The sequence below is a fragment of the Pseudopodoces humilis genome, chromosome 2 (genome assembly GCF_049639895.1).
Source record: "Pseudopodoces humilis isolate 2021_Gansu_Grassland_sample_001 chromosome 2, ASM4963989v1, whole genome shotgun sequence".
Classification (NCBI taxonomy): domain Eukaryota; kingdom Metazoa; phylum Chordata; class Aves; order Passeriformes; family Paridae; genus Pseudopodoces; species Pseudopodoces humilis.
In genome coordinates this window covers 62,430,262-62,455,277 of record NC_142201.1, presented here as the reverse complement: position 1 = coordinate 62,455,277, position 25,016 = coordinate 62,430,262, and the positions used below count along the sequence as shown (strand labels likewise).

At 41.2% G+C, this 25,016-nt stretch overlaps 1 long non-coding RNA gene across 1 annotated transcript; it reads right to left on the bottom strand.

Annotated features, from left to right (window-relative positions):
* Positions 1–6,897: 6,897 nt before the first annotated feature.
* Positions 6,898–13,849, bottom strand: LOC148184858 (uncharacterized). Its single transcript, XR_015771918.1, has 3 exons — positions 13,718–13,849; positions 13,543–13,619; positions 6,898–8,875 (listed from the first exon to the last, which is right to left on the bottom strand). It is a non-coding gene; the product is annotated as an uncharacterized LOC148184858 (long non-coding RNA).
* Between the last annotated feature and the right edge of the window lie 11,167 nt (positions 13,850–25,016).

Here is a 25,016-nt window from a genome sequence, read left to right as displayed (position 1 = left end):
ACCAGATGTTTTGTGCAGTGATCACACATACCACTACTGGAGTCTGGTGTTATTCTGGGAAGAGAGGGGTTAATTTGCTTGAGTCCAGCCACTAGGCATAAGTGAAGAAGGAGAACTGTGATTTCAGGGGACTATTCCTATTTACACCATACATGAAAAGATAAACTTTCCCAAAACACACCATCCTCCTGCTGCTGAGCTTGGGGAGGTTTCAGGGGCTCAGATTAAACAGGGCTGGACCCTGGCTCTGCCTCTCATCTCTGGATGTTCATTATGTGTGTAATATTCTTTGCTCTTGAAATTTATTTCAATGTCAGAGAAGCTTACCTTCTGTGTATATCGGTTTGAGGCATGTTTTGTTAGGAAAATTTATAAGATGGCTTGTTTTAACAGTTGTTGCTGTAGATTGATTGGGTAATATTTACTCGTGCTATAATTATCTTATTTCATAGCAGTGAATGTAAGGAGGCAGCTAGGCATGCTTAAACCAGAATAACAGAAATCAGGAGATTTGCAGCAGGAGGCAAGGTGTTGTACTGTATATATTGTTGTGTCGTGTTATTTCTATCAAGCTAAACCTGCTTTTCCAGCTATTTGTGCAAATGACCAGCTACCCAATAAATTACATCATTACCAGCACTGAATGGCACCATGACATGTTAACTAGGAATTTAAGCACCAGAAAATAATCTTGACTGACTTGAAAGTGCAGCTATAAAAGCCCAATGAAAGCTAATTTTCTGGGGCAGAATGGGGAGGGGGATAGATAGGAAACAGGCAGGAGGAAGAAAGGAGGGAGCAGGGCTAGGAGATGGACAAAAAGAAAGCCTCATGCTCAAACAAATTCACATACATAAGTTTTAAAATTCTATGTCTATAAATATATTCTGTGTAAATATTAATTTGTAGGTTGATCAGTCTCTCCTTCCTTGGCTGAGCCAGCTCTGAGCCCTTCTCACATTTTCAGGTGTAGACGAACATCTAAGTGGAGGTGAACTGCAAAGAGCTGGTGCAAACCCAAGTATGTGTAACTATATGTGGCAAAAGCCACCAAAAGGAACAGTAAAAGCAGACATGCAATCCTCACTTTTATTTTAAGCCTTTTATATACAGGAGCAAGCCAGTGTGGAAAGAAACAAGAATTCAGGAATTATCTTGGTTTGGGTTTTTTTTCCACACAAGCAGTTACAAACTGCTTAAACCTTTCATGCAAGCAAACAGCCTCACAAAGACACCATGGTCTGAGCTGGCAAGACAAGGAATGACTGACACCTGCCACCAGCAGGTACTTGAGCAAGCCTGGGTGTGTCACCAGGCACACTGGCTCCCCAGGACATCCAGCCCAGGTGGGATTGGATCCTGCTGGGCCTTTCTGCAGCCCACTTGTCCTGGGTTTCTTCATCTAGGGCTCACCCTGACATGCGCTGGGGCTGTGAGAAGGATCCCTGAGCTCTGCAGGACAAGAGGAAGCCTCTTCTGCTGTGGTGGCGTCCCTGTAGGTGATCCTAAGGCAACAACCTGGGAATGAAGTGATGAGAAGGATCTGTGCATGAAGGAAAACCTTCTCCTCTCATCCCATAGCAGTCCCAAGACCATTTCCCAAAGCCTGTCGCCAGGGTTTGGTCCCCAAACAAAGGCTCACTTCAAACCAAAGCTGGTGTAAGCATTGGTTCATTTTAGCCTAGGAAGTGAGAATCCTGCAGTTGTGCTGCCTGCTTGCCTACCTCTCTTTTAGCCTCTCCTTCCTCTCAGTACACACACCGTAATAAATTTTGATTCCAGTTTCAAATAACATGAGGTGAGGGAATAGATTTGAATTTGTGATCCCAGTAAGGGAAGGGAGCTCCAAACTCAGCTGTTATCCTTGGCAGTGACTGCCCAGGCAGCCAGCACAGCCTTTCTAGCTGGCAACCGAGCATGCAGACAGGCTACAAATGTGAGATCAGCCCTCTGCTGAAGGGGAGCTGGGGTAAGCCAGGGCTATCATGACGGGGTCAAGGCATTTGTAGTCAAAGGATGTGAGTTTGTGTGAGACAAACCACTACTGACTGAGAAACTCAGAGAGGATGAAATGGCACAACAGGAATTTTTCATGGTAGTTCAGTCTCCTTTCAACTTTTTGGCACAATCACTTACAAAAACAGAGGTGGAAATGCAGTACCTCTGGGGATCCCTGGATACCTGTCGTGGCTAGAAAGAGGGTGTGCACCTCCTTCACAGATTGTACAAATGAGAACCTTGCCCCTTTGGTCTTCCCCAATTTCTCATCCAGGCATCCAAGCAAAGAGCAACTGGATCTTCACACCATGCTGAAATACGGCATGTCTGGGAGAGCCTGAGGCTCTGAGCATCCAAGATCAGAGCAGTTGGTGTCCCAAAAACCACAGTATCTGTGCATCTCTCATTGTCTTTCCTCTGAAATCCACATGTTCACATGCCATAACATCCTAGCATGAGTAGATTTACAAGCTTCCTCTGTCCTTCAGTCTCTCAGACAGCAGGGTGCTCAGAGAAACCAGTGCCACACACACTTTCATGTCAGCCCTGCCACTTATCACACATGCTGCCACCTCTGTAGGCAAGGACGGTGACCGCACTGCACCGGGTCCTGCTTTCGGCTCCTTTTCTCCAAGGTCAGTAGGTTTCCCCCAGTGTAAGTAAGAGCACAAAAGCTGGCCCTTTGTCAGTGGATTTTGGGGCTTTTTAATGGGATTAAGCCAGTTCCAACCAGCGCTGCTTGCTACAAAGGCTTTTTCTCCTGTCTCAATGACGTGTTACATCTTAACGTGTGTGGTCATATCTGCAGTCGATTTGTGCAGCTCTTTGTTCTTTGCACATGTTTTTATTGCCTGGGGGGCATGCAGCAACCAGCCAGCGAGCTTTTGTGGTGCCCAGTTCATTCGACTGTTTACTCAGTTAATTCACTGCAGCCAAAATAAGAATCTGCAATATCAATTCATTGAAAGTAAAGCTGAATGACAATCGCAGAGCACTTTCAGATTGGCAGGACATAAAGGATGCAACATTGCCAGCAGTGCAGCTGATGTACCTCTCATTTAACTGTAGGAACCTATTTGCTTTCCAGCTAGATGCTTAGTCCCCTCCTTGATAAAAACACATGAGAAGCAGCACATTCAAAGGGCAATTCATCCCCTCTCCCTTAGACATCTACTGAGGCTGAGATAAAACATCATGTAGAGGTTCCTCTGTCACTGACTCTCCTATCAAGGATGGAAGGAGCCTCACACAAATGACTTTTCAGTGGCCAGTGCCAGAGTTAGTGCATCATCCCAGGTATCACATTGCAAAGGACTGTTCAGGATGCAGAAATCTCAGAGTTCTTCTCAGATAAGCCCTCAAACCACTGCTGGAGGATGTGCATATTTGATCAATTATGACCTGAGGTGCATGTGAATATTTTGTTAGAAGCACTGCAGGAGTGCAAGGCTCTCTTGCCTGCCAGCCACAGGTATATTCTGTTCCTTGGCCACAGACCACGAATTGGCAAGCACCCTGACAAAGGTACTGGCCACCCAGCAGGGCATGAAGTGTCTCACAACACTGGCACACAATATTATTCTGGTCCAAGCAGCTTTCACCAACATTTCCTGGTAAATAGTACACAACAACCCAGTTTGAGTTACTGCATTCAAACTTAGGGAAATATTCAGGGAAGCATCATCAAGAAAACAAGGAGTCTGGAGCATTTGGAACACTTTACACCAGAGGAATAATTGAAGTTTTCAAAATGTTTGTCAAAATATATTTTTAATAGAAATTGATTTTTTAAAAAATCTTGTTAATATAATCATCCATAAAATTCAGAAGTAATATTTATGTCTTATCACTGTTGTGAAGAGAACTAAAAATTCCCCTGCCTGAAAACAATTAATTTGTGTGCTGGCAGTCAGAAAAGTTCATTCCTCTGTTTTAGTTTTGAACTCTTTTGTGTTCTGACCACTCTTTTTTCCGCTTTCCTCTTTGTAATTTCTCTCGAATTTCTCAAATTAAAAAAATGGGAAGATGTTAACTTAAAAGTTATGGGATTAATTTGCTTATTTCCTACCTTTTTTTTAAATCATATTTTCTTTTTCTCCAGGAAGGAAAGAAGAAAAATATTGTTAAAGGATCATGTTAAAGGAAATATTATCTGTAATTCTAAATATCAAGAATGTGACATTCTTTTTATAGTAGATAACAATGCTTTGTCTGCCCCATTCTGTGAGAGCTGCACAGTGTGCTCCAGGTTTCAGTGGTGCCCTATCCAAAGAGAGACCTTCTCAGCAGTCCAGAACAGAGAGGTCTGGTTGTGTGAAAACAGCTCAGCACCTCCGTGCCACCCAAAAGCCCGTGGGTGACCGAGCAGGGAGTGCTGGGGGCAACCCGATGTGCGGCAGGGCTGCCTCTGCCATCTCGCCATTGGCTGTGCCCAGGTTTGGCTGGCTTGGCCACACCGTGCTGCTGTAGCTGGAGCCCGAGGGCTGACGTTTCCACCCAAAGCTCTGACACGTGTGCTCTCCCTCAAGGGCAGCTGCTCCAGAAAGCAACCTCAGACTATACAGGTTAAGGCGTAATAATCAACTGGAAACTCTCTGGCACTGCTTTTCTGCACCCTCAATCCTCAATACCAGATTAGCATACCAAAGCTCCTGAGCAAACATAATGACTCCTTCCCTGTGCTCCCTCCTCTCGGCAAACCTATGGCTTGAAAACCTATAAATGTGCTATTTCAGCTGTTTTAAAGAGCTTATCATGGTTTTCTGAAAGTCTGGACTCAAGACTCTGGATCCCCTTCATAATAACATTTAATGCTACCATTATGTAATTGAATCCATTTTGTCTGTGTGGTGGGAATATTATTAAACTGCAATTCATTTCACCGTCTTGATGCACTTGGACTTTTAGGAAAGTCCAAAAGGAAAAAAAAAATAATGAGGGAAAAAAAAAATGAGGAAAGGAAAGAGGGAAAGGAAAGGAGAGGAAAGGAGAAAGGAAAGGAGAAAGGAGAAAGGAAAGGAGAAAGGAGAAAGGAAAGGAGAAAGGAGAAAGGAAAGGAGAAAAGTCTAACCATCCAGCACCTTCCATTACCAGACTGAATTTTTTCCATAAAGAGGAATTATCAGTTCTTTTATCACCCCTGTTCTTATATTTCTTCTTTTTTACCATGTGTGCACAAACCTCATAGGACTCCTATTCATTTGTCAGAGCTTCATTCTTTCCTGATATGGGGAGATTCTTCATTATCCTGATTTGCTGAGTCTGAACTTTTTTGCCAGAGAATTTTTGGAAATGCAATCATGTCAGAGATGGTACTTTTTTTACATCTGTTGCCCCCTCCATATTAAGTGCTTGGCTTGTGGCCAGCCATCTTACAAGTAGCCATATTATTATTGAAACCACATGCTCATTAGTGAGGCTGGCACTAGCTCAACAACCACTGTCCGAGGCTAACATTATATTCCATTATATCCCAGACAACAGGACAGAGTAGCATACAGTTTGTTCAGAAGAACAAACAGTCTCAGTTGAAAAAATCTGAGTCTAAAACTGTCAGAAATGCAATCCATTCTCTATCTCTTTGTATGTGGGCTCTGGTAGTTCAGGGAGAGATGTGTTTTGAAAGAAAATACTGTGCCACTAACTTATCTTCTTGATTTTTAATTTCAATGTTGCAGGGACAGCAGGAGCTCCTGGGCCCTTCTCTGTTGGGTTTAATCACTTTATCCTTTGGGAGGCAAGCAAGAGTATTTCACTTAATATGCAGGAATGACTCATGATCATTGCTTTCAATTAGAAATGTCCTCTGGGACTTCTGGGAACGGTGTTCTCTTGAGTGTGGGAGGCAAAAGAGAGTAAGAGGGAGAAACATAGACAGAATCAGACCAGTTCAGACAAACTTTTCCAAGAAATGCATTTCAAAGTGGGTAAGACACCACTTTCTCTCATACATCTGAGTAATTTGCCTTGCCCAACATAATTGCTGGCACCGCTCTAGAGATACCATTTTCTCAGAGTAGACCAAGGATTTATGTGAACTACATCTTGCACTGGACCTCCTGCTTGTTTTTCTGTGATAACCCTATAAAACAGCACTCACTAACATCAGAAACCTCACAGGCTAGAAAATGGACTGGGATGTTTTCAGCGTTTCTTTTCCTGCTGGAAATAGCTGCAGATGAAGGTCAGTTCCTGTTTCTCCTGCTGTAGCAGGTATTACACCAATGGCTGTGTGCTTAAAGTCTCAGGTGCAATATAATATTTCTCAAAGACTTCTGGACTGACTTAAGTTCAGTGATTTCTCACAGTGGTAATCTTATTCCATTAAACTTACTTTCATGCTGGTGACTGGGACTTACAGAAATACACAGGGCTGAGTCCAACAGTTTTTAAGGTCCATACAAAAAAGCAAGACCACCCCACCCCCCCATCTGAACAGGGGATGAAAAAACTTTCAGGGGAGGAAAACACTTCCCTTGGTTTTAAGGATACCCATTCTTGCATGAAAGTACTGTGTCCTGTTCCCAGAAGCAGGGATAAAGTTGCATTTATCATAACTTTGAAGAGAAACAAAGGCTTATAAAACAAAAGGCCATTATAAATTCCTACAATTTAGAGTTTTGTAGAGGCAAGACAAATTTCCAAATACAGACTATAAGAAGATAACAAATAAGCTCCTTTCCTTGGAGGAAGGGAAGGGTTAACCCTGACAAATGACATACTAAATTTAGAGTCATTTTTGCATGTGGTTGCATGTCTAGTTGGAAGGAGTCTGCCAAAACTCATTTTACTTATGACCCTTTACAGCTAGCAGAGAAAGAGGTCCATTGTTTTCTTTGTATTAGAGAGATTAAAAACACAGTCCCCCCAACTGAAAAAGCAAGCACTGGAAGCACTGTCTGAGGCAAAAAGAAGCATTTTTAATTCTCAATAAACCACATACAAACACACATCTATGTGTGCATCCAACACATGCAAGCATGTGTACTTCCTAGAGGGCCGGATCTCATTCTGTAAGCAGCTACGTGCCATGTGGGTGAAAAAATAAGACAAAGAGGGATATGTCTCTTGCTGGCCACCCTTGCTTCAAATGCTGCAGCAGTCTTCCCCTCATAGCCCTCAGGAGGTACCTTGTGCAGAGTCTGTTACCACATCTCAACCAGATGTGACTGGGGAGAGATGCAGATGTGCCACCACCCTTCTGGCACAAGTAGAAGGCAGCAAAGTAAAGGTTAGGGATGTCTGCTCTCCCTCTCTGGAGCAGCAGCACATTGTACACATGGAGGCAAGTTCTATGGGTGTAGCCAGACTCAGCTAAGAGGCTTTGGCAAGCACCTGCTGAGGATGGGGTAGGTTGGATGTAGATGTCTGTGTCTGACATAGCACAGGGCTTATTTGGCATTGGGGCAGAGAAACAGATGCTTTTGGACACATTTCATCTTAATCTAACTCAGAACTAGGTCTCTATGGGCTCTTGGGAGAGGTAGATGACTAACACAGGTGTGAATACCTATACTCTTGACATCACCAGCTAGCCAGGATGAATCTTGCCCTGGATATTTCATGGCTCTTTGTACTTGTTTAAAATAAGTAGTCTTTGCTACCTGTCTGCTCCTAATGAGAAGCTGGCCTTCACCCTCCCAAATCTTGCTCTAGCTGGCAAAACTCCTGGAGCAGCTCTCCCAGGGTACAACCAGCTAGAAAAGGAATCAGTCTTTCATGAAAAATAGCAGAACAGCTGCAGAGCTTTTCTGTGGGGAGCACAAAGGCTGAGCAGCAGGACTGTAATAACTGTCTCACAGCTCTTCAGGTCTCTGTCAGTGGTAGAAAACTCACTTCTCTTTCCTCACAGGTTCAGAATATTTGTCTTTTGGTTGCAAGAGTTAAACTAAGTACTTGGTTTTCCTCTGAGCTGTTGAGAACTCTCGGTGACATTGGATGTGTCTATCCCAGAGGTTGAAGCCTCTTGTATATTTAATGCTGTCCTAGAAACAAGGTAAAGCTGGTATAAACATCTTGCATCACACCAGCAGAAATGGATGGGGAAAAAACAGATGAAGTGAAGGATGTTGTTCATTACTTCAGAAAGGGAGGCAGCAAACTTCAGAACTAAATCTGGAATGCAAACAATTGCTCTGAATTTGGCTGTTTTAATCAGCGAGGTGGTTTGAGAGAGAAGATGGTTTCTACCAGTTGCGCAAAAATTTATGCTACTGAGAAGACAGATCCCTTTGAGACAGACATTCAAAGACAGAGAAGTAATTATCACCAATATAACACCAAAGGGTTAGTTGGAAGGAACTGGAAAATTACAATGTGCACAAACCAACTTCTCAAGCACTTTAGGCAGACTTTAGTCACCCATGTCCAAATATGTGATCCACAAAGGATTTGCTTAATCCTTTAGATGTCTGAGAGTCTGTAAGCGCTTAAGTTTGCACAGGAAAGCTTAGTTTGGCGTCAACATTTCTGCTGCAAAGCATGCCCAATGGAACCATGATACTGGCTGAGCCAAATATTTTTTCTCCATCTCTGCCAAAGACTGTGAGATTCATGACTTGTGCCTCAGTTCAAGGAAGCTGGATTCAGCAAATATATTCAAAGCACACCTACAGTTTCCTGATAATCATGAAAGCTTGAGATGCTTTCATTAGCAGGGGTGGTGATAAGAATCTTGTATGTAACAGCTTAGCAGTTACCCTGTGATTTCCTCAAAGTACAAGGAAGAGGTAAGTTCCCTTGTATTTGGGTGGTCAGATTCTATATCACCCACTTCCATGAAGGTGTCCTAGCCACCCATCTGTGGACTGCTCCAATTGCTTGTTTCCCTGGGAGGCAGGTGAAGCAGCTCCCACATCTCCAGATGAAGACAAGCCCCCTGTGGAAACAGAAAAAGGAGAGTTCATGAGGCTAGAGAAAGGACAGGACAGGTTCTGCAGTCTTCTGCTCTGGACACTTTCCCCAGAAATGGAGATTGCTGAGCTCTAGCTTTTGAAAGATGTAGGTTCAGTTCAGCCAAACCAGCAGGACTACTCAGTGTACACAGCTGCAGAGTTGCAGGACCCTAAGAGCTTTTTTGGCTCAAATTTCAGCACCTGGTGACAATTTAAATCATACATTAGGCATCCACATCCTTCTTTGGATTTTGGCCTAGGGGCCCTATACTTATTTACCCGTGACAGGGGCATCTATGGACCAGTAGGTCTTGGGAGCTGTGGATATTCCCACTGACAAGGCTCTACCACACAGTTAGGTCCTGTCCCTTATGCCAAACTCAACAGCCCAACGAAGCATAGCCAGTTGCCAATGGTTTCAAAAGGTGCTGACGGCCACAGTCCTCAAAGTGCTGGCACAGAGAAGAGGCCACCAACACCTCTCCTTCTCTCCATCCTCCTGAGACACCTTCACTTCAGATGGTTGCCAGTGCACGATCATGGACACCAAATAGTTTCCCAATACATAGAAACTAGGTTCAATAAACAAAGGAAAGGTTTTACCTGTCTTGCACCAAGTATCGAGTATCTTGGGGGTTTTTTCCTATTTATGTATTCATAGTTAAGATCCCATGGGTGCTTCCCCTACAGATAAATTTCAGCCTCTTTCATGTCCTCTGTCTTCCTGATCTCAGTGATATACCAGAATAATGTCTTTCATAAGGTAAATACCTGTTGACTATTGTTTATAAATTTTACTTCGCTGTCTCGGTTTCACTGTGTTCCCCCAGGATTTCTTTTTTTTTGTGTGTGTGTAAGGAAAAATGGTAAGGAAAAGCATCCGATTTATCTTCTCAGGTCTATTACCTAGCTTGGATAGGTCTACCATATAATTTTTCATTTCCTCTCCAAATGATCCAAACTTTTTCAGTCTCTATTCATATGGAAGTCATTCCATGCCTCCAATCTTTTTTTATTGTCCACCTCCATGTCTAGTTTTACTGTTTTCTCTCCAGAGCAGGGAGACCAGTGGAGAGCCTGCCATTCCAGGCAGCTGGGGGAGTACCATTTATGCCATGACACAGTGGGATCCAGCAGACTCAAACTGTGCATTCCATTTTGCATTTGAACCTCCATTTTGCACAACATTTTGAATGTGTTTAACCCCAACCCAAGATGTGGAAACATGCTCCAGTACTGACAAGGCTGTCAAGGAAAGGTATTAGACACTACCCGAGAAAGCTATTTCGTAGCAGTCTGGACTCAACCACTGCAATTGGCTTTGAACTGTTGGCCCAAACCCAAAGGAAAAATAGATTTTAAACAGAAGGTGCTGGCATGCCTGGTGGATCTGCAGCTTCACAGTCTCTGCACATGGCAAGGAAAGGCATTTTGCTTAGCTGGAGATACTGCTCTCAGCAGAGCTAGCTACCTATTGCCACATGATGAACTACAGGTAGGAAAAAAACTCCTCTTTCGACTGATGGACAGATTCTTTAAAAAGTGAGGTTATGTGGAGAGAAAGGTAGAGTACCCAGACATTTGCCATGAGGAAAGTTTTATAGTGGCTTAAAAAATAAAAAAAAAAAAAAAAAGGGAAAATAATATATAGCAATAAAGAATCACCAGACAAGCTAGAAGTTATAAGGGGACTGGAGTTACTGTGATTTAAGCACAAATTTGATCTGGTATGAGTCTACTGGACACTAGTTTGTACAGTGGAATCCCTTATATTTTACATTGTGGCTTTTACTCCCACTGACATTTTCTCTATTGTTTTGATTTGTAGCTGTTGTGCAATTCTTGCTGCTGGACGCAATCGGTCTTTGAATTAACTAAGGCTCTTCCAGTCAGTCACAGCATTATATCTTGCTTTTCCTACATGGTCCATGGGGCAAGACATAGGCTGGCCTGGCTGCTGTGATATTTCCATCCAGTCACACACTGCTCTTTCAGAGGAGATGCTGTGTAGAGAGCATTGTCCCACCAGATGTGTCAGCATCCTACATCCAGAGGCTTGGCTGGTGCTTGCAGCCTCCACTTCTTGCCATCCCATCTCATCTCCCCAGGGCATTGAAGGCACCTGTGCAGCTTCACACCTGCAGAGCACAGCACAGACAGATCTGCCACTGTCAGCAGAACATTCAGGTAGGCACAGTTTGTAAATGGGAAAGGGCTCTACCTGCAGAAAGTGGAGTCTGCCACCCACTGAAGGCTTGCTCAAGTTCTGGACAGAACTCTTGAAGCTCTGGGTGGAGTGTCACACTATGCTGGGGAAGGAGATGGTGTGTAGGCACTGTCATCCGCACACCTAAGAACCAGTTCAGATTAATTGCTTCAGGAAAACATCCTCATGTCCTTCTAAATTTTTCTGTACTTAATTCCAAGTCTTTTTTCATCTTGTTGCCCTCTCACATTATGAAGATCTTCTGAATACTCCATGATGTTCCAGGCCTGCAAAACACACCTTACTTCCATCCTTGCCTTGTCCTGCCACATCACCAGCAACCTCAGTTGCCAACCAAGTGCATGACAAAGAACAACAAAATTGTCCAGCTAGAAACTTACAGAAACATTGGAGAAGGAATCACCTCAAAGCTTCATAAAAGCAGAATCAACACAGAAGTGAAAGAGCAGGTGGTCTGGACATTAGGAAAGGCAAAGGCTTTGGGGCTTGGATAGAGGAGCAATAGAGAAAGCAGAAAGTGTTTTTTCAAATAGCAGGGGCAAATGGGAAGAGCAGAGGCAATGGTAATGGATGCTTTATTCCCTGTAGTGGGAAGCTGTTCTTGGCTCTTGAGATTAGGGTTTTATATGCTCTGCACATACAATAAATAAATATTTATTTTCCCTTCACCACAAGTTATTTTCTTTCTCTGTAGTGGGAATAATTATTTCTAAAACACCTGTTATAGTGAATGGCTTTGACTGGCCAGGGGCTATTTCACTTTTCATTATCCACTTTTTCACCATAACTAAGCTAACAAATTGATCAGTAAGTCCTCCCTATTACAAACTAAGAACTGGAGACTCTATTCAAATCACTGAATTTACAATTAAGAAATTAAAGCAGGTGAAGAACAAAAATAAAAAGCAAGGGTAATGAATCACAATGTCCACTTACTTGCACAATTCTCACTGTATTGTAATTATTGAATAATTACCTTGTATAGTTTATAGAAAAAATAAAGTCTCCATTATGCAAATCAAAAATACTGCAGTTTGCCTGTCACTAGGTACTTGGTGACACACAGAGTGAAGCTAACTTTTCTGCTGCCTTGCATTGTGCCAGACAATGTAAAGAAGAGAGGATCCTTCATCCTCTCATGTGGTTTACCTTACATATGAGGGCTGGGAAAGGAAAGTCCGGGTTAAAAGTTCCTGTGTTTGAAGGGAATGCCAGGACAGAAAATGAGGTGATGCTCTTCGGGTCATGCCATTAATGGGATCATCTTCATGAACAGATAAAAATCACTGGACTACAACTGTGAAAACACTGGGGAGAGGAGGTGGTGATGAAATGAATTTGTGATTAAAAGTCACTTCAGAAACGCTTCAGAATTCAGACCCATGAAATGCCATTGAGCTGTTGGATAGCTCTAGGGGCAGTTTAGAGCTGTTCTTTCCCAGAAATACTTGTTTCTGCAGGCATATTGGATAAATCCATCTTGTCTCAAATGTGGGTGGAAGAAGCAGTAATTGCAACTGTACCACTGCCTCCTTTGTGTCCAAGCTTAATGGGAAGAATATTTATCATGTTTATAAGAAAGAGGGTTCAGGGTCCTTTTCTAAATTAATTCAAGTCTCCTTGGAAGGAATTCAGACTCTTGATCTGTGACCTAACCAGGAGGCAATGAGATTGATTCTCCTAATCCCTACAATCCAGCTAATAGATCCTGGCTACAGGGAGACGTGGGGATAGCACAGCAAGCAAAATTGGTGGTTTTTCTTCTTGCATATGTCACATGCTTTGGATAAGAGGTGGAATAGGGAACAACACTCTCTTTTTCAAATCATTCACTTGCTTTTTTCTTGAGAAAGGATGTGAGGGCTAGTCCCAAATCAATAATTCAAATTCAAGTCTATCACATCATCACAACAGAGGCAGCAGTCATTTCTCCTCCATTTACAGTCTGGTTTGCTAACCGGGAGACTGCAGGACTCGTCACATCCACAGGCTCAGGTTGGCATAAGAAATAAGCCCAGTGCCCTCAGTATGATAACCTTCACTCCAAGAGACTCCAATCTGCTGCATCAGAGCATGAACTTGCACCAGGCTTCCTCACATCCCTGATAACTGGAGAGCTAGTGGGTGTCTCTTCTTTCCCTCCGATTCTCCAAGATGCTACCTTGTTTTCGTTCTGGCCAGCAGAGAATTAATTTTTGCAGTAGCCAGGACAGGGCATGGACCCAGAGGTTTTCCTATACCAGCTCTTTGCTGGGGGTGGGGGAAAGGGACTCTCTCCTGGGCAGACGGGGTCCCTTCCAGTCAAGTAAGAGTGGCAGAGGGAGGAGTGGGGTAACGCCGGTTCCAAGGAAACACGTGTGAATCATTTGCCTATCCTGTGCATTTTGATATTAATAACGTTGCTGTTACTGTTCCTTCTCTTACCTCATCACTTTTTCTAGTAAATTTATCTTCGTTGGTGAATTTCACCTTTCATGCCTGCAGTTCTCCTCTCCAGCATGCTGCAGGGGAAGAGAGGGGAGCGAGCGAGTGAGCAGCATGATGAGAATCTCTGCGGGAGCACTAAGTTTGGGAGTACCATTCCTAAACAACTACTTACCTGTATGCCAAGACAGGAAAGCTGGAGAGGACCCATGTCCCCATAATACTGTGGAGAAGGTCAATGGGTCCTGTCCTGGCTATTCTCCAGCTGCTACATGGTGACTGAACTTGTCATAGATCTAAAGTCAATAGTGCCTGGCTCTCCGTTACATTAAAGCTACCTTATGAGCTTAGCAATGTAAAGAGCTTCAAAGTGTAATTTATTACACCTGAAGGTCTTTACTTACACTGCCTTTGGTGTAAATGGGAATCAGGCTAGTAGGCTCTGTATGTTGTTAGGGCTTGTGTAAGGAAACACTCATACTTGGTTTGAAGGAACTACTACTAGGCAAGGAATCACAAGCAATAATTTTCCTTTGGTGGATGTGAAATAGCTCACACTCATTAGAGCAGACAATCCTAATCAGGGGGCAAAGGCTGTAACCAGCTTGTCTGTAGTAGAGATTTCTAACGTGTGCAGTTTCCAGTTGCTGGTGAAAACTCATACAGAATTGCCAGACAACATTTATCAGCCCACACAATGAAAAAATATTAATTTTGTGGAGAGAAAATTTTGGTACATATTTTTCAGTTAAATCTGATGAGGAGTAAATATCTGTTTTCCCTATGGTCTCTATCACCTACATGGGAGTATAGACCTGTTTGACAGAGGAACACTTTGCTCCAACAGTTACCTAGTGATCTAGTAAAGACAATAACAGGACTAAATGTAGCATTTGAGATAAATAGGTTATTTTATATTTTGACAGCTAAGTAACATAGCTTTACCATGTAGAGAACAGACCAGGACTTGGCTGCAGTCAGTGCCTTTAGGATAGACCCCTTCTGGCAATCCTATTCAGTAGTGTAACACCCAACCATCCTAACTGAGAAAGCTTTTTCCAAGAAGGTATTGTAGGGGATGGACAAAGCCTTTCCAAGCCCATCTTTACCCTGAAGAATCCTGCCACTTTGCTCTGTTCACTGAATCACACACTTGAAAAAAAAAAACTCCAAACCTCTTATTGACTCATTTAGAAACTGTCAGAAAAGCTTGGGATGCTCCTTTTTAATCAAATGATTGACTTAAGAAATAAGCTCTGTTGTCATTTTAAGTTCTGGAAGATGAAGTAAACATATTTGGGTCCAAACCACATCATAGTATGGGTATGCCTTACATTGGATTAAATACACCAGTGTTTTCATAATGTGTTTTACACATGAAGCAATGATAACAAAACCTTTTTGCACGTACTATAAAGAGTCTGCAGATGAATCAATGCACAGAAGCCAAAAGACATCTACATCTATGCTTAAAACAGGTTTATCATTTTCTCACATCAATTGTAAGACTACAATGAAATTAATTAGGAGCAGAGTAATGCCAAAGCCGCAACATAAGTTTGTCAGTTCTACATGAGGTCCTGAAAACATTCATTCAGTATGGACAGAAATTTAGCCTGACCCACATTTGCAGATCCACTTGCTTTCAGTTTTTGTGAATACTTCAACATGATACTTCTGCAGCAAGATCTGGTCACCCAAAATCACCTAAAATTAATAATGCAGAATATTTGTGCAAAGTCAAGTTGAAACATGTAATAGAGAGAAATTGCACTGAAAAAAAAGATTCTGAATGTTAAACATAGTCGTTTAGGGATCATTCTTTGCATGCAGCCAAAAGGGCTTGAATTTCAAGTATCAATATGCTCAGGACCAACTGATTGCAAACAAGTTACAGACCAAGAATTATTCATAGAAATTATCTGATGAATCACTCCAAATATATTTCAATAATGAGCAAATGAATGAAGATTGTGGTCAGATGATGGAAACATTGTGAACAGAAGAGAGGAGGTGAAATTTATTGAGTTTCTTATTAGGAACTCTTTGCCCAGATTTGCCTGCTACCATACAGTAACACAAAAGCTGCAGGAAGCATATGTGGAGCAGATGAAAAGGTAGGCAGAGTAGTTATTGCACTGTTCTCCTGCCACAAACCCCATTCAGTCAGGATGGTATGGTAGACTGGTATTCAGTCAGCTATGGTAGAAATACAGCTGGTTTTGCTCTGTCAGTGCAGAGCTATGTACAGCATAAAGGAAACTGTATTTTTCACTTTTACTAAATTTCTTTTTTTTTTTTCCTTTTGCCTGTGGAAGAACACAAATCATTTTAAAAATACCCTATTTTCTCTGAGCACCACCTTTTAAAATGTCTTTCAAGCTTGTTACTACAGAATAGCTCAGCTGATTCAGCTGGCAAGTTTAAAGTGGCATAAACAAGATCAAAATATGGTCATTAGTGGAATTCAAGCAATTTCTACCCAAGTAATTGCTACCCAGGAAAAGAATTGGATCCAGTGCTGAACACATATGCAACCCAGCTACTTTTGACTGAGTGACTAATAGGGAATATACACACTGTCTCTAGAGATCAGATCCAGTTCTTCAAAAGACTCAGCATTTCTCATGTTTACTTTCACTACATGGTACCTCTTTCCTTCATCTAAGATTCTTGGCTCTGTACAAGTATCTATGCATAAGGAAGGGAGATTATATCACTGTTGATAATAAAACTGCAATGCAAAAATACAGCAAGCACTTTGGTTTATGAGTGCAAATAAAACATTTCACTTCAACACACTGAGGACAGATTTATTTTCACTTGCTTCTTTAGGAAATGGCTCCCTATACTGCTGCATACATTTGCACATACGTGCAGGCAGACTAGAAAAGAAATCGTGCTGGTTATTGGTTGCCCCCAGAACTGACAGAGTTAATGTATGGTCCAAGAAGAGTTTTCCAATGGAATTTTAACCTTTTCTTCCAACAGAGATTCATGGATTTGATTCCTGTCATCACTGAAGCCAACAACAAAACTATTGTTTATTTCTGTGGGAAAAGGATCAGGTCCCTTATTTGCAATTTTGGCTTTTTTCAGAATAGCGTATTTTTTTATTAAAAGGAAATAAATCCATATCTGCATTTAATCACACAACTAGCATGAAAATGAACTCAATGAATAAAAATGTCAGGAGTGGGAAATGATAGGGTTCCCTCTTAGCCAAGTTTTCTATCTAAAATTAGCCTGCCTTTCTGGATTTACTGCTGTTATTAAGTGAATGTCCTTTTGACAATAAAGCAGTGCTTCTTGGATTTAGACAGTGTTGTGAAGAATATGATAAAGTGCTCTGTGATGTATGACTTTGATTGACTCAGGGGACCTTACTGTTTCGATGCTGTGGTCTGTTCTTTGTTTGCTAGATGAAGATTTTCTGTTCATTTAATACTCAGTTCAGGACTAGAAGTTGGAGAAGGATGTGTGTAAAGATGTAGAGTACCTTGTTTCTGCCATACTAACATGATGAATTATAGTGTATTAAGAAAGTGTTGACACATGTGGGAATAGACTCTTGACATGCTTGCCAGTAATTAAGGAACATTGTATGTAAAGTCACTAAAAAAGTTGGAGGCTTATTCTTTGTTATAGGGATGTTTTGCCAAGTGCTGTTATTCATAGTCTTGATGGAAAATACTTGTATCTTCAAAATTGTTGTGGTTCACACAATAATGAAGGCAACAGAAAGAGACTCATTAGTATGAATTTTTTCAATGTTTCCAATAGCTGGATAGGTAATCATTTTCCTGCCAGAGACGAAAAAGTGTTCTAAGACCACTGCCTCACTGATAAATTACCTGAGCGTTACCAAAGTGGTCACAGGGCTTAAGGAGCTGCTCCTCAAATATAGGGGACTCTGCATCCTCTGCACAAACACCCCAAGCCTGCCCCTGAAACCTGCTCTTTACGTGCACCTCCTCACAGTCATGGCCAGAGCCATAACTTCCCCACCTTTGGCTCCTGAGAGCTTGCCAAGGGCAGCCTGGAGGAGGGAGCAGACGAGAGCCTTACAGGAAGCTGCAGCTGCCCTCCCTGGTCCCCCTGTGGATCACAGAGGCTCAGTGACCGTCTTGCCCTCATGCCCTCTGCAAGATGCCACCTACTAGCCCTGGTCCATTTCCATGGACCCCATGCAGCTCCGGGGGGATAATTTCCTCCAAGCTTTATACTGGTAGGATAAGCATATTAGTGCACCAGACACCTTGTGCAGGGCCTAGATCTAGCTGCTGACATGATGTGCTGTATCACCCTGCTACCCCTTGTTCATTCTGGAGAAATTTGTCCACCTCTGTATGCTCCAGCTGGATGAACTTGTCCCTTTCCTATAACTTAAGCACTACTGCTGCTGACACGAGGCTCTCATGTGCCCAAAGATATATTTAAACCTCTCTTTGGCTTTTTTCATTTCACTGGTGAAAGGTGAGCACCCCTCCATCATTTTGAGGGGCACAGTACCAGTTTCCTTAGCTTTCCCCAGGGAGCCTTTTGAATCCATTGTAATGCAGCCCAGGCCTATCCTCCCTTTCTTGCTTTATGATATTTTGTTTCCTTTCCTTCTGAATAATTTTCTTGAAGACTGAAAAGCAATCATGAGACATTTCAGCCAACTCCCTGCTAAATCCTAAGATATGCCCTATTTAGATAGTTTTTTAATGTGTAATGCATACATTTAGCAGAAACATTTTACTGAGGGAGTTGGCAATTAGTGTTTGGTAAATGCTGAAAAATTTGGTCTGCAGAGAGAATTTACTACTTGATTCAAAATTACAATACACCACTGAAGGACAGACATTCGAGAGACTGAACAGAGTTCGTAGGCTGACAGTTACTCAAGCATTTGGTATGAATAAATGCATATCTCTCAATGTGAAATTTCTCAGCAAGACTGTGTGCAAGTGTGGCTGCTGAATACACATCACCATACTTAACAAGTCAAACGGCACCAATATCAGTTCCAAAAAGCTCACGGAAATACGTGAGTGTTGCAGGGTTGTGCTGTGTGCACCCATGCTGGCACACTTCGACTCCCTGGAAAATGTGACATTCTATGATTCAAAACCATCCTTGGATGTTGAGGGTAGCACCACTCATTTATAAAGCAACTGACAGGTTCACAGACTGCACAACTAAGCATCAAAGCTCTCAGAAGACTAAAGCAAACTGGAAATTATTTCAAGGGTACTTTTTAGTCTTTCTTTCTTTTCTACCTTCTGGTACAGTCTTCAATATCAGAATTTTCCTCAGATTTCCCCACAGTACTGTGCTTAAACATGAATTCCAGTGCCTTTTGATTTATCCAGAATATTTAGTTCAATGAATTGTATTGTTTACACTGCCAAGTTATTTTATATCTTTCCATTGGCCATTGTAGCCTCCACAGAATGTACCAGCCAAATATATAAACTATACATATGTTTCTACTAGAGTAACTGGCCTCACAATTAAGTCCAATTAGTTTTTACTCTCAAGAATTTAATCACATCCATCGTAGCACATTCAGTAAATCAGAGTTTTTCTTTCCTGCCTCATTAGAGATTTACTTTAACATTCAGCTCCTGGGACTGTATGAACCTTTCAGCTCTTCAAGGAAATGGTAAAGACAAAAGGATGGAGAACAAAATAAAATACCAAATGGTGTAACAGAGGTAGGTGGGGATCGATACAACTGCTTCTCACAGTACCAGATCCAAGGGGCATCCATTAAACCGTGAAGCAAATGAAGATGTAGTTTTACATGCAAAGTCCCATAACTGATTGCAAAAGAGGTTTGTGGAAGGCAACGGTATAAAAGTGGTCAAAAAGGGATTACCTGGATTAGTAGAGAATAGGCCATTAGTGGCTATAAAAATGATGGCTTAGCTGCAACCTGAGACAGACTGTGGGAAGGGTGGTGGGGGGAAGCATCCCTCCAGCCTGCCTGCTCTCTGCTCTTCCAACTCAGCCAACTCTGCCGTTCAAAAATCTGCTAGGTTATGACAACTTCTGGTCTGACTCAACCAGACTAGAAGCCTCAACTCTCCTGTATTTTCATTATGGAGGTGTTTTTTTGGTAGCTCATTGTGCAAAGATGCTAATTTTTTATTTTTATTTTTTTTAATAAAAAGAATGAAACTTAGTCTAAACTGTTCTACTGTGGAAAGGCTGAAGATGTTCTCTCGTCTACAGCACTAGAGTCCTTTTTGATCCTGTTTAACAAGACAAAGAAGACATTTAAAAGGTTCCAAATGCTGCAAAGAAAATTATGCAAAGAATTAATAGTGTGAGAGGGAATTTCTACAGGAGATATAAGTAAAAAAGAATAAACAGGACCATTTATTTTACAATGGACAAAGGAAAACATATGAAAGAGATATATATAAAAGTGCAGTGTGTGTAGAAGTCCAAGAATATGTTTCTATCCATACGCTTCTAGACTAAAAAAAAAAGGGTGCTCAATATGAAGCAAAATGCAACAAGTGAAAGAAGACAGATTTGTTTGCAATTCCTAAATACCTTCTAAAGATTACTGCTACCACACATCTTTGAAATAAATATATTCATGGCACACAGATTTAACTGTTTTCTTAGGGAAGAACTTTTTCTGTTCTGTTTGCTCTTAAAGAGTTCCAGCCTTGTTTCCACTCGATTAGAAAAAAAAGAGTGTCATTGACATTTTTCATTTTTCAAATTGAATTTCAAAATGCATTTTGAAGCCAATTTTTTTTAACAGTCAGAATGAAAGTTAAGGAAGAATCTTATTTCCTGTCAGCTGGCATTGGTTTTCGTATGTTTTTTGTCCGGTATTGGGCTGTTTCACTTTTTATGGGAAAACAGATTTTTCTAAAATTGGCTAAACACAAAAACAACCATATTGTTGCAATATAACTTTCAAAAACTAATTTTATTTTCACAAAAATTAAAATAAAAAAAAGAGAACGATGCATGAGGGAGATTTTCATGACAGCCAGTTAGTCTTTTGGAAATACCCATCAAATTAAACACTTTGAATTCACTTTAGTTCAGAAGTTTCAAAAAGGAGATTTAGAGGCAAAAGGAGCAGCAGGAGATGCACATTGAGAAGTGGTGATGAGAAGGGAAGAACTGCAAATGGATATGGCTCTGTTGATCAGCCATCCATTAGTGACTGGTCAATGTGATCCTAGAGAATAAGCAGGTATATAAATAGCACAGAATACTGAGTTAAGAGTAACCTCCATAGAAGTGTTGTAGCTGCTGTCAGTGATTCTGGGATATTAGTGTAGTTGAGCTATTAGTAAAATACAGCTTAGTGGTCCCTACATTTCTAGCAGATATTTACGTCAAGTTTGGGGTTTGTAAACCTTATTCAAGTGAAAAAACACTGTCCAACCAACAAAGAAATGCTGGTGCATCATCTTCTGGTGCTCACACTTGGACTTTATTGCGTCAAAACTTCAAATGAAGATGGTAAAATTTCTGCCTGAGTAAACTCCGAGTGAGGACTTCCAGGTCTGTCCAATGGGACTGCTCTCAGGAGTAAGGGTTGAATTGTTATACCACAAAATACCAGCTGTAGTTACGTTAACCAGGATAAAGTTTCAAGGGATATCCAATCTCCATGCCTCAACGTAAAGCTAATCACCAGCTGGACTACAGAACAAATTTCCCCTCTGGTATAATATCACACAATTATATGCATTATGAGGGTTTAAAATCTGGCATTGGCTGTGCTATTGTTGGAACTTGGATAACCACTCCAGTTCCAACAAGAGGCCATTCATCTACACTAATTTGTAGGTTAGAGAAGGTTTTAAAATAGGAAGTCTTTTCTTATGCAAATAGGGACCTGGTAAGAAACCAGGGGCCTGCAGGCAGTGTTTTGGAGCATCACCAGATCACAGAGGATGAGCGCCAACATGCCCACACACCAGGGCAACCTTTAAAACCAGGCTTTCATGGCACTGTAGTGTAATGAGAGCCTTAAGGCTGGGTCTGTGCAGAGGGATTTAACTTAGATTTTGTATCCAGCTTTTAAAATACTGCTAACAACCCTCCAGTCCAGAGAACTGGGAAGAAGGAATAAAACCAGAGAAATTAATCCTTATAAATTGTTCTCCCAAACAACTCTTTTCCCTTTTATTGCTTTCCCTGGATTCATACATGACTGTAGTTGAAGTATTCAGCAAACTCTGCGCAAACAATGAGCACTTTCGCTTTTGATCCATGACTGTGGGTTGTTTCAGGGCTGTGCACTGGATATGTAAGACACATGGCCTTGGTTTGTTTTCTATGAGCTGAGTTTAGCCCAAGGCTACTCTGGAGAAAAAGAGTTCCTCTCGGTCTTATTTCTTAAAGCTATATCTCTTCTTCAATCAGAGAATTTCTCTCCTCACTGACCAGGGAGCTGGCTCCTTCTACTCCTTTCAAGTTTGAATTTTCCAGTGGAGGAGTCATTCCCCTGTACAAATCTTGCATATAATATCTGCTGTATATGAACTTCCTGGGCTCGGTCATGTCATGCAAAATCCCTTGAACCCTTTGGGTACTGTCCTGGGGTGGTCGCTTTTCTACATCACTGATAGCCCTTGGGAACACCCTGCAAGAGTGACATGAAGGGGCAGGACAGAATCACAGAGGCACAGAATCTTTTATGTTGGAAAAGACCTCTAAGTCCATCAGATTTAACTATTAACCCAGCACTGCCAAGCCCACTGCTAAACCATGTCCCTAAGTACCACACCTACAGGATAATGAAAAGTTCCCATTCTTCCAGCCTGAGCCTTCTAAATCACGTGTCTTCTGTACATACAACCAAGCTCAGTAGGAGGTTCCTCAGTAAATACTAATGCACAGGTTTTCCATCCTTTCTTGACAGGTGAATCCAGGTATCAGAGAAACCAGGATAAGTGGAAGATGTTTAACACCTTGTAGTCCCTTAGACAATGACCCTAAAACACACTTCCAGCAGACACTTCCCACACAGACACCACTCTGATAGCCACCAAAAACATCCTCCTCTGACAAATATCATCATGGGGTACCTTGAACTCTTTTCTCTGTAACTGGTATCTCAAAGCAGCATTTGAACTGAAATCACCCTATGGTTTTACAGCTATGCTGGTCAGCCTATGGTCTCATGTGCTATAAGCTGGCACTGCAAGCCTGGGTGTGACCACAGTTACCATCTCTTGTTGAAGAGACGTGAGAGAAGCAGAGCCCACTGGACCCCTGGCATAGACACAGTGATCTGCAGCTCCTGGTTCAATAAATATTTCCTCATGGACCCACCCCTTTTGTTGGATAGCTGAAAGTAAAACCTCATCTTTGTGTCATCTGAGTGTAAACACAGATATAATTTAATAATTTTAAAGTTGTCAAAAGCCTGGATTTGTCACGAGAGATTTGGATATTTCATGCAGGTAAGTAGGAAGATGGTGTCAAACATGCTTGCAAGAAGAGCAGACCAAACTTCAAACACAATTTCACATCCTCCCCATGGCTGTGATTTGCAGGGGAGTATCACTCTGTGGGATTTCAACACACTAGTCACACTTCCAGATCCAGATTATTTCTGCTCTTAAACACTGGGAAATCTTTCTGTTCTTTCTTCTTCTACCTACATAATAAAAACAACCAACCTTCCAGAGTAAAATGCAAGTGCAATGGAAAATACTTCAATAGATGAAAAAAAAATAATGTCATGACTTTAGTAGCCAAGTGTCAAAGCACCAAGTATGTATTCCTAGCTTATATCACTAAGGTTATGAACATACCAGATGTTATAAACACAATTCCCATAGGTGTAAGACAACAATCAGAGTAGACAAAAAAGATAAGGCCTTTGCCAGTGATGCAGAGTAGGTGGAAAATGGTGTCTTGATGGGTATATTGGATAACATTCAGTTCTACTTCAATATTTTATGTTCCCAAACTCAGCAGGGTGGTTTTAGACAGCAGCTACAAAGGTATCTTAAACATCTTAAACAACTCTTCCAATGTTGTACACTCCTGCTAATGTCCAAGTTCAGCATGGCACAACATGCCAGAAAATGGGTCTTCTAGAAAGGCAGTGTAGCACATAATAAACACAGGAAGAAATGAGAAATCCCCAGAGGAACTCAATGGAGAGTACCCTTACAGTGAGACTATTTTAAAGGAGGCCCATTTTTATTTGCTTTCATTATTTAATATATATTTATCTGTGATCCAGTATAAAAAATCTGTATCCATTTCTTGCAAAGCATGCAGATGACAAAAAAATCATAGAGTGGTAAATAATGAGAAAAGCAGATCTGTTCTACATGCAAGCTAATTTGAATGGTAACTTGACCTCTTTAGAAAAAAAAAAACAAACATATTTTAATGTTCAGTTAAACATAACTCTAAATATTCCAGATAGTTTGTATAGTGAAGAACTGGACTATATTTTAGAAAAAGAGAATTAAAAAAGTATTTAGAGGTCGTGGCTGATAACCAGCCATGCATAAGAGCTGCAGAAGAGTTCCTCATTCAATGCAAAAAGAGACAAAAAGAGAAAATGGGGTCTTGGTATTGCAAGCAGGGGACTATAAAACACAAGGATGGAAAGGCAAATGCTCACTGTTCTTTGGAATACTAATAGTGAAAGGACCACAGTTCCAGCTTCAATGTTCACATTTTAAAGCATACTATTGAAAAACAGGAAAGAGTTCAAGAAAGAAATGCAAATATATTTGCAATTGGCAAAAGCTGTTAGTGAGAGCCTAAAAAAAGTAAATCTTAGTTCATTTAATTTATCCAATAGGAGGATAAATGGTGATTTATCTGTGGTTTAGAATAGGGCTGGCTGGGTATTCTGTCTCAACAATAGAAAATGAAATTTTCACAAAAATTTCTATAAAGAAAAAATAATGTTAATTTTCCTTCAGGACAAGCAAAATTAAATAGTTCACTGTAAGCCACTCTGCTTCTCATTTTATTCTGTTGAAGGAAACTTTAAACTTCACCTTCTTGTGAACACATTTATCGGTGCTATAGGTACCTGTTTTCTTCTACAGGCCAGCCACAGAGTAATTTGTCACTTAATTCAGAGTTGTATATAACATTACAGGAGCTGTAGTCCAGCCAAGAAGCCTCTGCCTAAGTTGAATAAGGATAGTGTTTGTTCAGGCTGTAATTCCCAGGAGCAATGCAGCATTATGGGAAAATATTTGTTTTTAATATTGAACTGACACAAAAGAAAGCTCTGGTCAATTAATTTAGTACATTCAAACAACAAGGGTCCTACATTAAAGAAAATGATAATTTTGTTTAGATTGGTTTGTTTGTTTGTATGTTTCCATTCTGGGTTTCCTTTATGTTAATAAGGCTTTTCAGTTTGTGTCATCTGGAGTGAAAACAAATGTTGACAAGTCGCATCTGCCCACTGTGTGAAAATTCCAAATTCTGTTCGGTTTTAGCTTGCAAGTAGCTGTATTATA